The 14,484-nt window shown below is 47.3% G+C and overlaps 1 protein-coding gene across 1 annotated transcript in view; it reads left to right on the forward strand.

Annotated features, from left to right (window-relative positions):
- LOC135556215 (tensin-3-like) overlaps positions 1–14,484 on the forward strand; it is an 84,726-nt gene that overhangs the window by 53,698 nt on the left and 16,544 nt on the right. The gene's annotated exons all lie outside the window — the stretch shown is intronic.

Below are 14,484 nucleotides of genomic sequence, written 5' to 3' on the forward strand. Positions count from 1 at the left end.
GCTTTGTTCGCCACTTCGTTTTCTCTTACTCATTTCGCTTCTCTCGCTTTTCTCGGCATTTCTTCGCTTCGCTTCTCGCTTCGCTTTCCTTCGCTTCATCGCTTTGCTTCTCTTCGCTTTCTTCTTCGCTTTTTTGCTTCCTTCGCTTCTCCCCTTCCTTCGCCTTTCGCTTCTCCTTCGCCTCTTCTTCCTTCGCTTTTTTCCTTGCTTCCTTCGCCTTCCTTCGCTTTCCTTTTCGCCTTCGCTTTCTTCGCCCCATCCTCTTCTCTTTCTTCGCTTCCTCTTTCTATTCGCCCTTGCTTCCTTCTTCGCTTCGCGCCTTTTCACTTCGCTTGCTTCACTTGCTTCTTCTTCGCTTTGCTTCGCTTCTCTTCCTTCTTTCGCTTGCTTTTGCTTGCTCTCTCTTCGCCTTTTGCTTCGCTTTGCTTTTGCTTCGCTTCCTCTGCTTCGCTTGCTCTTCGCTTGCCTTCTCTTCGCTTCCTCCTTCGCCTTTCGCCTTCGCTTGCTCTTTCGCTTCCTCGCTTCTCTTCGCTTTCTCCTTCGCTTCTCTCGCCTCGCTTCTCTACTCCTTGCTCCTCGCTTCCTTCGCTTCCTCTCGCTTTCCTCTTCTCGCTTTCTTCGCTTCTCTTCACTTTCCTCGCCTCTTCGCCCTCTCTCTCCTTCGCCGCTTCTCTTCGCCTTCTCTCTCGCTTCTCCTTCTTCTTCGCTTCCTCCTCTCTTCGCCTCCTTCGCTTCCTCTCTTCGCTTCCTCTTCTCTTTCTCGCCTCTCGCTTCGCTTCCTTCCTCCTTCGCTTTCCTTCGCTTTCTCTCGCTTCTCTTCGCTTTCCTTCGCTTCCCTTCTCTTCTTGTTCTCCTTCGCTTCCTCCTTCGCTTCCTTCGCTTTCTCGCTTTCTTCTTCGCTTTCTTCGCTTTCGCTTTCTTTCGCCTTCTTCAGCTCCTTCGCCTTTCGCTTTCCTCTTCGCTTCCTTTCTCGCTTCTTCCTTCGCTTCGCTTCCTTCGCTTTCACGCCCCTTCGCTTTCCTTCGCTTTCCTCTTTCTTCGCTTCCCTTCGCCTTCGCTACCTTTCCTTCGCTTCTCTTCGCTTCCTCCTTCTTCTTCGCCTCTTTTCTTCTTGCTTCTCTTCGCTTTCCTTCTCTTCTTCGCTTTCCTTCGCTTCTTCTTCGCTTTCCTTCGCTTTCTCGCTTCCTTTCTTTCGCTTCTTCTTCTTCGCTTTCTCGCTTTCTTCGCTTCTCTTTCTTTGCTTTCTTCGCTTTCTTTTCGCTTCGCTTCCTTCGCTTCGCTTTCTTCGCTTCCTTCCTTCGCTTCGCTTCGTTTCTCGCTTTCGCTTCGCTTCCTTCGCTTCCTTTCGCTTTCCTTCCTTCGCGCTTCCTTCGCTTCCTTCTTCGCCGCTTCGCTTTCCTTCGCTCGCTTCGCTTTCCTTCGCTCGCTTTCTTCTTCGCTTCCTTCGCTTTCCTTCGCTTTTCTTCGCTCTTCCTTCGCTTCTCTTCCTTCGCTTCCTTCCTTCGCTTTCCTTCGCTTTCGCTTCGCTTTTCGCTTTCCTTCGCTTCGCTTTTTCTCTTCGCTTTCTTCGCTTCCTTCGCCTCCTTCGCTTCGCTTCCTTCGCTTTCCTTCGCCTTTCGCTTCACGCTTTCCTTCGCTTCCTTCGCTCCTCTTCGCCTTCTCTCTTCCTTCGCCTTCTTCGCTTCGCTTCCTTTCGCTTCGCTTCTCTCGCTTCCTCCTCGCTTCCTTCGCTTTCTCTTCGCTCTTCCTTCGCCTCTCTTCGCTTCGCTCTCTCGCTTCCTTCCTTCGCTTCCTTCGCTTTCGCCTCTTCGCTTTTCCTTCGCTTTCTCTCTTCGCTTTTTCCTCTTCTTCGTTCACGCCTCTCGCTTCCTTCTCGCTTCCGTTTCGCCTTTCCTTCGCTTTCCTTCGCTTTCCTTCGCTTCGTTTCTTCGCTTCCTTTCGCTCTTCTCGCTTTCCTTCCTCGCTTTCCTTCGCTTCCTTCGCTTCTCTTCTCGCTTTCTCTTCCTTCTCCTTTCGCTTCGCTTTTTCGCTTCTTTCTTCGCTTTCCTTTCGCTTCTTTCTTCGCTTCGCTTTCGCTTCCTTCGCTTCTTCGCTTCTCTTCGCTTTCTCTCCTTCGCTTCTCTTCGCTTTCTCTTCGCTTCTTCGCCGCTTTCCGCTTCGCTTCTCCTTCGCCTTCGCTTCCTTCGCCTCTTCAAGCTCTTCGCTCTCTTCGCCTTCGCCTTCACGCTCCTTCGCTTTCCTTCGCCCCTTCCTTCTTCGCTTTTCTTTCTCGCTTTCCTTCTTTTCTTCGCTTTCCTTCGCTTTCTCCCTTTCTCCTCTTCGCTTCTCCTTCGCTTTCCTTCGCTTCCTTCCTTCGCTTCCTTCTTCTTCGTTCGCTTTCTCTTCGCTTCCTCCTCGCTTCGCCTTCGCTTCCTCTTCGCTTCCCTTCGCCTTCGCTCTTCGCTTCTTTCGCTTCGCCTTTCTCTCTTCGCTTCCTTCGCTTCTTCGCTTTCCTTTCTTCGCTTTCCTTCGATCTTTTCTTTCTTCGCCTTTCGCTTTCTTCTTCGCTTCCTTCTTCGCTTTCTCCTTCGCTTCGCTTTCCTTCGCTTCCTTCGCTTCCTTCGCTTTCCTCTCGCCTTCCTTCTCGATCTCTTCGCCTCGCTCGCCTTCGCTCTCCTTCGCTTCTCGCTTTCTTCGCTTACTTCGCTTTCTCGCTTTCTTTCGCTTTCCTTCTCTTCCTTCGCTCTCTTCGCCTTTCCTTCGCTTCCCTTCGCTCTCTCTCTCGCTTCCTTCGCTTCCTTCGCTTCTCCTTCGCTTTCTTCGCTTCGCTTCTTCGCTTCCTTCGCTTTCCTTCGCTTTCCTTCGCTTTCGCTTTCGCTCTTCCTTCGCTTCCTTCTCGCTTTCCTTCGCTTCCTTCCTTCGCTTTCCTTCTCGCTTCCTCCTTCGCTTCCTTCGCTTTCTTCTTGCTTCCTTCGCTTTCTCTTCGCTTTCTTCTTCTCTTCGCTTTCTCTGCTCGCTTCTTCGCTCTTCTTCTTCGCTTCTCTTCTCTTCGCTTCCTTCGTCTTTCACGCTTCCTTCGCTTCCTTCGCTTCCCCTTCGCTTCCGCCCCTTCGCTTCTCTTTCGCCGCTCCTTCGCTTCCTCTTTCGCTTCTCGCTTCCTTCGCTTCCTTCGCTTTCTTCGCTTCTGCTTTCTTCCTTCGCTTCGCTTTCCTTCGCTTCGCTTCCTTTCCTTCGCTCGCCCTTCCTTCGCTTCTTCGCTTCCTCGCTTTCCTTCGCCTTCCTTCGCTTTCCTTCCTTCGCTTCCTTCGCTTTCCTTCTTCTTCTCTTCGCTTCCTTCCTTCGCTTTTTCCTTCGCTCCTTCGCCTTCTTCTTCGCTTTCTCTTCTCTTCGCTTTCTTCTTCGCTTTCTCTCTTCGCTCTTGCTTCGCTTCCTTCGCTCGCTTTCTTCGCCTTTCTTCGCCTTTCCTCGCTCTCCTTCGCTTCGTCTTCGCTCTTTCTCTTCGCTTTCTCTCTTCGCCTTTCGCTCTTTCGCTTTCCTTCGCTTCGCCTTCGCTTCCTTTCGCTCTTCTCGCCCTTCGCTCGCTCTTCTTCGCTGCCTCTCTCGCTCGCCCTTTCGTCTTCGCCTTCGCTCCCTCTTTCGCTTCGCTTCGCTTCGCTTTCTTCTTCGCCTTTCCTTTCCTTCGCTTTCTTCGCTCTTCTTCGCCTCTCTTCGCCTCTTTCTCTTTTCGCTTTTCGCCCTTCACGCTTCCTTCTCGCTTTCCTTCGCTTTCCTTCTTCGCTTCCTTTCGCCTTCCCTTTACGCTTCGCTTCGCTTTCTCGCTTCTCTCGCTTTCCTCTTCATAGCTTCCTTTCCTTCGCTTCGCTTCGCTTTCGCTTCCTTCTCGCCTTCCTCCTTCGCTCCCCTTCGCCTCTTCCTCGCTTCGCTCCTTCTCTCTCTCCTTCGCTTCCTTCTTCTTTCGCTCCTTCGCCTTTCTTCGCTCCCTCTTCCTCTCTCGCTTTCCTTCGCTTCTTCGCTCTCTTCGCCTCCTCTCTTCGCTTCCTCTCTCGCTTCCTCGCCTTCTTCGCTTCCCTTCTCTCTCTCTCGCCTCCCTTCTCGCTTCTCTCGCTTCCCTTCTTCTCCGCTTCCTCTCTCGCTTCCTCCCTCCCTCTCTTTCTCGCTGTTTTTCTTTCTTCGCTGTTTTTCTTCGTTTCTCTCTCTTCGCCTTCGCTTCGCTTCGCTTCGCTTCGCTCTCTTCGCTTTCCTTCGCTCACGCCCTCTTCGCCCTCTTCGCTTCCTTCGCTTCTTCCTTCGCTTCCTCCTTCTTCGCTTCGCTCCTCCTTCGCTTCTCCTCCTTCTCGCTTCCTTCCTTCGCTTTCCTCTCGCTTCCTCTTCCTTCCTTCGCTTCCTCCTTCGCTTCCTTCCTTTTTCGCTTCCTTCTTCGCTTCTCCTCCTCTCGCTTTCCTCGCTTCCTTCCTTCGCTTCCTCTCTTCGCCTTCTTCGCTTTCCTCGCTTCCTCCTTCGCTTTCGCTTTCTTCGCTTCACTTTTCGCTTCGCTTCGCGCTTCCTTTTCTTCGCTTTCTTTCGCTTTCCTTCGCTCGCCTTTCTCTCTCTCTTCGCTTTCGCTTCTCTCTTCGCTTCTCTTCGCTTCTCGCTTTCCTTCTCTCGCTCTCGCTCCTCTTCTTCGCTCTTCGCCTTTTCGCTCTCTTCGCTCCTCCCTTTTCGCTTCGTCTTCCCTTCCGCCACTTCGCTCCTCCTTCGCTTCCTTCGCTTCCTTCGCTTCCTTCGCTTTTCGCTTCCTTCGCTTTCTTCGCTTTCTTCTTCGCTTCTCTTCGCCTTTCGCTTTCTCGCTTCTCTTCGCTTCTTCCTTCGCTTCGCTTCCTCGCTTTTCTTCGCTTTCCTTCTTCGCTTCCCTTTCTCGCTTCCTCACACTTCACGCCTTCGCTTCTTCGCCTTCTATCGCTTCCTTCCTTCGCTTCCTTTCCTTCGCTTCCTCCTTCGCTCTCCTCCTTCGCCTTCCTTCGCTTCTTCGCTTTCCTTCGCTTTCCCTTCGCTCCTCCTCCTTCGCCTTCCTTCGCTTCTCGCTTTCTTCGCCTTCGCCTCGCCTTCCTCTTCTCGCCTTCTTCGCCCTTCTCTTCGCCTTTCTTCGCTTCTTTCTTCGCTTCGCTTCTTCGCTCCCTCGCTTCCTCTTCGCCTTCTTCGCTTTCTTCGTTTCCGCTGCCTTTTCGCTCCTCGCTTCCTTCGCTTCCTTCTTGCTCGCTCCCTTCGCTTTCCTTCGCCTTCTTCCTTCGCTTCTCTCTTCGCCTTTCTTCGCTTTCTTCGCTTTCCTTCGCTTTCTTCTTCGCTTTCTTCGCTTCCTTCGCCTTTCTCGCTTCCTTCGCTCTCTTTTCGCTTTCCTTCGCTTCCTCTTCGCTTTCCTCGCTTCGTTCCTTCTTGCTTTTCGCTTTCCTTCGCTTCTCCTTCGCTTCCTTCTCTGCTTCCTTTCGCCTTTCTTCGCTTTCGCTTCCTTCGCTTTCTCTTCGCTTTTCTTCGCTTTTTCGCTTCTTTCTTCGCTTTCTTTTCGCTTTCTTCGCTTTCTTTCGCTTTACTTCTTCTTTCTTCGCCTCTTCGCTGTTCTTCGCTTTCTTCGCTTTCTTTCGCGCTTCTTCTCCTCTTCGCCTTTCGCCTTTCGCTTTCCTCTTCGCTTTCTCCTTCGCCTCTCTTCGCTTTCTTTCGCTTCCTTCGCTTCTTCGCCTTCTTCTTCGCCTTTTCGCTTCGCTTTCTTCGCCTTTCGCTTCCTTCTTCTCTTCGCTTCGCTTCTTCGCTTTCCTTTCTTTCGCTTTCTTCGCTTTCTTTCTTCGCTTTCGCCTTCTTCGCTTTCTTCTTTCGCCTTCGCGCTTCTTTTCTTCGCTTACTTTTTTCGCCTTTTCGCCTTTTCGCTTCCTTCTATCGCTTCCTTCGCTTTCTTCGCTTTCCTTCCTTCGCTTTTCGCTTCCTTCGCTTTCCTTCGCCACTTCGCTTCCTTCTTCGCTTCTCTCGCTTCCTTCGCTTTCCTTCGCTTCCTTCGCTTCCTTCGCCTTCCTTCTTCGCTTTTCCTTCGCTTCCTCACTTCGCTTCTTTCGCTTCGCTTTCTTCGCTCCTCACTTCGCTTCCTCTCGCTTCCCTCCCCTTCGCCTTCGCCTTCGCTTCTTCGCTTCTCTTCGCTTCTCTCTTCGCTTCGCTTCGCTTCGCTTCGCTTCGCTTTTCTTCGCTTTCTTCGCCTTCCTTCGCTTCTTCGCCTTTCCTTCGCTTCCTTCGCGCTTCCTTCGCTTCCTTCGCTTCCTTCGCTTCTTCGCTTCGCTTCTTCGCTTCCTTCGCTTCCTTCGCCTTCTTCGCTTTCTCTTCGCCTTCTTCGCTTCCTTCTTCGCTTTCCTTTTCGCTCTCGCTTCGCCTTCTTCTTCGCTTCTTCGCTTTCCTTCTCTTCTTCGCTTCGCCTTCGCTTTCTTCGCTTCCTTCGCTTCTTCGTTTCTTCGCTTCCTTTTCCTTCGCCCGCTTCTCTTCCTTTCTTCGCCCGCTTTCGCCCTCTTCTTCGCCTTTTCACTTTCTTCGCTTCGCTTTCTTCGCTTCGCCTTTCTTCGCCTTCGCCTTCTTCGCTTCTTCTTCGCTTCTCTCGCTTTCCTTCGCTTTCCTTCGCTTCGCTTCTCGCTTCCTTCTTCCTTCCTTCGCTTCCTTTCTTCGCCTTTCTTCGCCTTCTTCAAGCCTTCTTCGCCTTTCGCCTTTCTTTCTTCTTCGCTTCCTTTCTTCGCTTTCTTCACTTCTTTCGCTTTCCTTTTCTTCGCTTTCTTCGCTTTCCTTCGCTTTCCTCTTCGCTTCCTCACTCCTTCGCTTCCTTTCTTCGCCTTTTCGCCTCTTCTCCTTCGCTTTCCTTCCTTCTCTTCGCTTTCTCTTCGCTTCCCTTCCTTCGCTTCCTTCGCTTCCTTTCGCCTTCTTCGCTCTTCTTCGCTTTCCTTCGCTTTCGCTTTCCTTCGCTTCCTCCTTCCTTCGCTTCCTTCCTTTCCTTCCTTCGCTTCCTCTTCGCTTCCTTCGCCTTCGCTTCCTTCGCTTTCGCTCCCTTCTCTTCGCTTCTTCTTTCGCTTCGCCTTTCTCTCTCGCTCTCTTCGCTCTCTCTCGCCTTTCTTCTCGCTCCCTCCTCTTCGCTCCCTCTTCGCCTTCCTTCGCCTCTCGCTCTCCTTCGCTCCCTCTCCCTCGCTCTCCTCTCTCTTCGCTTCTCTCGCTTCTTCGCTCTCTCGTCCCCTTCGCTCTCTTCGCTTCTCTTTCGCTCTCTCGCTCCCTCTCTCTTTCTTCGCCGTCTCTCTCTCTCTCGCTTTCTCCCTCTCTCTCGCTCTCTCTTCTCGCCCTCTCTCTCTCTCGCTCCTCTCTCTCTCTCGCTCCCCTCTCTCGCTCTCTCCCGCTCCCTCTCTCGCGCTTCCGCTCCCTCTCTCGCTCCTCTCTCGCTCTCTCGCTCTCCCTCCCTCTCCTCCCTCCCTCTCCCCCTCTCGCTCCCTCTCTCTCTCTCTCGCTCCCTCTCTCTCTCTCTCGCTCCCTCTCTCTCTCTCTCGCTCCCTCTCTCTCTCTCTCGCTCCCTCTCTCTCTCTCTCGCTCCCTCTCGCTCCCTCTCTCTCTGAGAGGTCCCGGGAGGAACAATGGGGGAGGAGGTGCACTATTAATTTTGATGAATAACTTCCAGATAGGATGAGAATAATGAGACCTGTGTGTGCGCGCGAGGTCTCTCTCTGCGTCTCTGTGTCTGTGTGATCCAGTGAATAGCTGTCAGACTGGGCCTCTAAGTGTGTGTGTGTAGGGGAGTGAGTGAGAGCACATTCCTGTGGTCAATAGGGAGTTTTGTGGATGCTAGTGCCTTCGTTCCTGCGTAGTGTGAATGTATGTTTGAGAGAGAGAGGTATGTGTGAATGTTTGCTTGCTTTTTAGTGTGTGTGTATGTAGGCTTGCCTGTATATGTGTGTATGCTTGCAGGAATGTGTATACATACATGCGTGTGTGTTTTTGGGGTTCGGCAAGAATCATGCCCATGGTTCGTTGCCATCTAGAAGTGGTACTACATGATTCTGTCCTAACTGAGGAGTCTTTGTCCTCTGTGTGTCAGACTGTTAGGGACATACAGCAGAGAGAGAGGAGGAACACATTCCAGGGGAAAAAGGAGAGGAAAATACTAAGAGAAGACAAAAGAGGAGAGGAAAAGACTAACAGTCAGTTTCCCAGACAGAGATTGAAACTAGTCCTGGACTAAGTAGTCCCTAAAACTTGATTTGAATACACCAATGGTAACATCTTATTATCTTACCTAATTTAAATAAGTACCGCATTGTAACCAATATCACCGAGGGTGGGTTCATGGAAGGGAGGGGTTTACATTGCTAGGTAGTCTAGTTGTTCCAAAATTTGACTGCACCGTGTCAGCAAATATAATTTGTGGTTTCCATTATTCATCTAAGGCAAAGATACCTGAATGTTTCCGTTTTCATCTTATTTGGTGCAGGCCCCCAGTGTCTGTTCTGGAGATTGAAGTCACAAGCTCTGCTGGAAAAAGATCTGGTCTGCCCTAGAGAGGCTTTTTTAACACAACATTTTTGGATGTTTATTTTGATCAAGTTCAATCCCCACAGTGAATTATTTTAAAGTTTGCTACAAATAAATACATGTAATTAAATAGTGATCTATTCTGACTACTACATTGGTCGTTTGTCTGTCCAGCAGGCTAGGATCGGAGGTTCCCTGTTGACTCAGCAAGGATGAAAGTGACTACATTGACCGTAATCCTTTGCTAGTTACGGCCACTTTCACCATAATCTTTAGCAATCTTTTGGTGCCATTCAGCCCCATTCACCAATATCGCGTGCTTCAAATTCAAATGCTTCCGGCTTCATGCGCCATCAGAAGTTTACAGTGGATTACGTCGGCGCTATAACTATATACTGGTGATCGCTAATAACTGGCTAGCTACATTGTAAAAAAAATGTCCTGTCATTTTTTTAGGTAAATTACTGGCAGCACAGAAGCCAGTAAATTACCGTAGAGTTTCAGGACCTTTGCTATAAGACACATTTACAGCTTATTACTTGAACATATAACTACAGCAACATGCTGAATTTACAATGCATTACTGGAAGGACATTGGTTAGTAAACTGTTGCAGATTTGCAGTCGGCAGGATGCCATGTGATGATCCCAGATAGTCCTAAACCATTATGTGTAAAGTAATAAAATGGAATGGTGGTTTTAAAGGTCCCGAACAATCAAAAACACAAGTGTTTTCACATGTGAAATGTCACATTCGAAGTGTTCCAAATACACGTTTTTCACTTATGAAATGTCATGTGAAGTGTTCCAAAAACAATTGGTTTCACACGTCAAATGTATTTATTGGCAAGAATACATTTATGCACTGCTAAAACGTGGCTCAGAATTAAGTCAATTAATTGTACGATTATCTGACAACACCAACGAAAAAGTAGCAGTGCTCAGGGTGTACCTGATTGAGTGTGCATAAATGCTCTTGGGATTTGAACATTCAACCGTTTTGTTCTGAAGCTCATTAATGTCTCAGCAGTGCCACCAGATATTTATTTGTTGCCAAGAACATGCGCTGAGTATACCAAACATTTGGAACCGCTACTTAATTTTAAGCTACTTTATTAACCGTAGCTGATAAAGCGTGAGGTAGAGGTAGAGCGAGGTGACGCTCTAGCACGTGCTGGGCTGTGTGTGTTGGTTACTGTGAGTGTGCGAGAGTTACACAGCCCTTACAAAACTATGTTACTTAAGGCCCGGGGGGGGGTGGCGGGTTGGCCTATGGCCAATATACCATGGCTAAGGGCTGTTCTTAGGCACGACACATCGCGGAGTGCCTGGATACAGCCATTAGGTGTGGTATATTGGCCATGTACCACAAACCCCTGAGGTGCCTTGTTGCTATTAGAAACTAGAGCAGTAAAAGCAAATGTTTTGTCATACCCATGGTATACGGTCTCATATACCACGGCTGTCAGTCAATCAGTATTCTGGGCTGGAACCACCCAGTTTATAATTAAGCAATAGGACACGAGGGAGTGTGGTACTGGATATAACCAACATACCCCGTCTAAGGGCTGTTCTTACGCATGACGCAATGCGGTGTTGCTGGATACAGCCCTTAGCTGTCGTGATCGTTGTAAGAAGCGGACCAAAGCGCAGCGTATATTGGCCATATACAGGTGTCTTATTGCTATTATAAACTGGTTACAAACATAATTAGAGCAGTAAAAATAAATGTTCTCCATATCAGTGGTGTATCACAGCTGTCAGCCAATAGGCATATAGGGCTCGAAACACACCGTTTATAATTAAATTTATACCGTGGTACTACTAGGGTACTTTCACTTATACAGTGGTATAGTCTGAATCATGGACATGTACCGAGCTTTGAAGTATGATGGTACTGTCATGCACCTAAATAATGCAATGGTATTGTCTCATTTTACCATGGTATAAATGTGGATCATGGAAATACCATTACTTCAACCTGCATTATACATTCTACCATGTTAAAGTACAATCATGCTAAATGGTACCAAAAATGATCATATGGTACCATCTTTATTATTTGTGCGTTACCATAGTACAATGGCAGTATAATGCATGAAATGAATAAACTCCCCAAGGTCTAAAGAGGTTGGTTGGTGTTATATTGATAACTTTTTCTACCAGTATGGGCAAGTTTCTGATAAAGTCAGAGGTCCTAGTTTGTCTGTAACAGCAAAGAAAAGGGGAAATACAGTGGTTGTTCCACAAAGTTTTGTGATTGTGCTGCGGCACTTAGAGGTCGTTAGTGGTTTAGTACGGCACCCTGCGTCACCACTTCATCACCACTTCACTGCTCCAGACCAGAGCAAGGGGGAGTTAGAGCACGGATTATGCTTTTGGGTCCCAAGGCGCTACTGTGTCTCTAACTGACAATGAATGGGAGACATAAACCTAAATATAAATTGATAATTGTGCACGACTTCAGTATTACTTATTCAACCGTTGTTACACTAAGGTTTTTATTCTAAGAGAAACTTAGACTACGCTTAGAGTGTGTAAATGTTAGGATTATTTTTGCTCTTACTGTAGTACTGTAGCCTACTCCCAACCAGTCACATTGTGCAGCGCCTCAGTGGCGCAGCGGGTCTAAGACACTGCATTGCAGTGCAAACTGTGTCACTACAGATTCTGGTTCAATACCTGTGCCGGCCTCAACTGGGAGACCCAGTTGTAGGTTTTTGGTTTCTCTCCCTTTAAAAAGATAAATAAAACATTCAAAATAACAAACTGGCTGTATTTACAAATTAGTAACTATGTCTCACCCCATGTTCAAGAATGGCTTTTTCTCGCTCATTTTACATTATTTGAAAACAAAATATTCTCCAAAATATATTGTTATTTTTTTAACAATGCTATTATTATTATTATTATTATTATTATTATTATTTATTTATTTTTATTTTTTTATTATTTAGAATTATATAAAAGCCCCTTGGATATTCTCACAGACATATTTTTAACCCTGTTATTAGCAGGACAATATATATTGGTCATACTGGTCATGGCTCCTGTGTGGCGCACAATGGGATTTCCTTTGCAGTTCTCCAGCTGTATCCACTGAAATAGTGGTGGGCGCACGAGGTTCAAGACACGAGTGCAAGCCAGAGCCGCGCACAGAAGATGGACCTAGCCCATGGGGAATGGAGGAGGAGGAACGGGGGGGGGGGGGGTGCTACCCTGCCCCACTGGGTCGCACAGAGCAACACTTTAAGGGGCATTGCACTAATAATGGCGCTGACTAGGGAAACGTTCCCAATTCCTTCAAACTAACTGCATCTTTGCTTGACATCATGGGAAAATCAAAAGAAATCAGCAAAGTCTTGTTCATCCTTGGGAGCAATTTCCAAATGCCTGAATGTACTACGTTCATCTGTACAAACAATAGTACACACGTATAAACACCATGGGACCACGCAGCCATGAAACCGCTCAGTAAAGAGATGCATTCTGTCTGCTAGAGATGAACGTACTTTGCTGCGAAAAGTGCAAATCAGTCTCACAACAGCATCAAAGGACTTTGTGAAGATGCTGGAGGAAACCGGTACAAAAGTATCTATATCCACAGTAAAATGAGTCCTATATCGGCATAACTTTAAAGGCCACTCAGCAAGGAAGAAGCCACTGCTCCGAAACCACCATAAAAAAGCCGGACTACGGTTTGCAACTGCACATGGGGACAAAGATCGTACTTTTTGGAGAAATGCCCTCTGGTCTGATGAAACAAAAATAGAACTGTTTGGTCATAATGACCATTGTGATGTTTGGAGGAAAAAGGGGGAGGCTTGCAAGCCTAAGAACACCACCCCAACTGTGAAGCACAGGGGTAGCAGCATCATGCTGTGGGGGTGCTTGGCTACAGGAGGGACTGGTGCACTTCACAGAATGGATGGCATCATGAGGAGGAAAATGATGTGGATATATTGAAGCAACATCTCAAGACATCAGTCAGGAAGATAAAGCTTGGTTCCAAATGGACAATGACACCAAGTATACTTTCAAAGTTGTGGCAAAATGGCTTCAGGACAACAAAGTCAAGGTATTGGAGTGGCCATCACAAAGCCCTGACCTCAATCTTATAGAACATTTGTGGGCAGAACTGAAATAACCATGTGCGGGCAAGGAGGCCTACAAACCTGACTCAGTTACACTAGCTCTGTCAGGAGGAATGGGACAAAATTCTGCCAACTTATTGTGGAAAGCTTGTGGAAGGCTAACTGAAACGTTTGACCCAAGTTAAACCATTTTAAAGGCAATGCTACCAAATACTAATTGAGTGTATCTAAACTTCTGACCCACTGGGAATGTGATGAAAGAAATAAAAGCTGAAATGAATCAATCTCTCTGCTATTATTCTGACATTTCACATTCTTAAAATAAAGTGGTGATCGTAACTGACCTACGACAGGGAATTTTTGCTTGGATTAAATGTCAGGAATTGTGAAAAACTGAGTTTAAATGTGTTTGGCTAAGGTGTATGTAAACTTCCGACTTCAACTGTACATGCATTCTCTCACCTCTCCAGGCCAGATTGGCACCAGATTTTAGTTTACTTTGAAGATGTAGGGTAAGGTCACCATTAACATATAGAAAGTTTGCATCCCAAATGCCATCCTATTCCCTATATAGTGCACTACTTTTGACCAGGGTGTGTGTGTGTAAGTAATCTAATACTGGAGATGACAAGAGAGGGTTTAATTCAGCCTAAATTCCTCAACATAAAGTCAATGGAGAAGAGGGAGAAAGAGAGGGATGAAAGAATAGGAGGGAAGGAATAAAGAGAGAGCTCAAGAGAGAGATGGAGAGAGAGGTGGGGAGAGTGGGAGGGGGCTGAGGTGGGGAGAGTGGGAGGGGGCTGTAGTGGATACAAGGAGGTCTTTATGATGGCTACATTTTTTCTTCATTACTCACACTGCTTCTCCTGCCTGAAGGGGCTTGTTTGTAGGATCTTTGGAGAATGACATCAAATGTTCAGTCTTTAAATGAAATAGGTTACCTTGCACCATGACAGTCCCAGTCTTGTACAGGTTGATTGTTATCATGGTGCTGTCAGGGTTGTCGGTCTCTTTTACTTTCACCCGTAGTGAGAGCAGACTGCTGAGCGCCATACATTTGGCTGGTCAGTGAAAGAGATGAAATTACTCACATCACTGTTTTTGTACAGGTCTGTGAAAAGGGTTTCTGGCCTCCCCTTTAGTAGTTTCTGTTGAAAAGCTTTCCTTGTGTCATTGTTTTTGGTCTCTGGAGGGTAGAGAATGGACTCAGCGCTGAGGGAACACATGGTGCCTGTGGGCTCTGCTTATGTTGCTAGCTTACTCTAATTTAGCTTTAAAAAAAATCTTAAATAGTGAAAAATCACACACAAAAGAAAATATGTTTAAGGTTAGAGTCCATGTTGCTTTTTGGTTTATTCACTCAGTTTGGTCGTTTGATGTAGCTGTGTTAGCTGCCCTTGCTAGGTTTGTTCTCACTCAATTATTTTCTTGCTGGCTAGGTTTTTGTTGTGTAGCTAGTGAAGGAGAGTAAAAACTACTTCATTTGAGGTTTTTTTAAATATATTCAGAATGAATAGTTGTTCATCATGTCTTGTCTTGAATTTTTTTTAGATTGGAGATGTTCATCTCATTTTAAAAACAAAAAACAGATAAATCAGGAGCTCATGCTGAGCATGTCTGTTGCTCTCTCTCTCTCGACAGAACATATGGCTGGAGTACAGAGCCAATATACAGGATTTGGTAAGAACTCACAAAGAGCAGTGTGTAAGAAAATATCTCAGGGACTGTTATCTGAGACTTGCTACAGTAAGATAAATTAGAAGGAAGCGTATTTTGGAAGTGGGGAACTGAACAGATTATGTTACCTTCATACAAACCTCCAGTCACATACTGCACTGTATGCACCATAGAGTTGGATAGAGGGCGCATTTGATTCAAAGCATGTTTTAGCATGGGCAGCT

This window comes from Oncorhynchus masou, chromosome 15 (assembly GCF_036934945.1).
Source record: "Oncorhynchus masou masou isolate Uvic2021 chromosome 15, UVic_Omas_1.1, whole genome shotgun sequence".
In the NCBI taxonomy this organism is placed as follows: domain Eukaryota; kingdom Metazoa; phylum Chordata; class Actinopteri; order Salmoniformes; family Salmonidae; genus Oncorhynchus; species Oncorhynchus masou.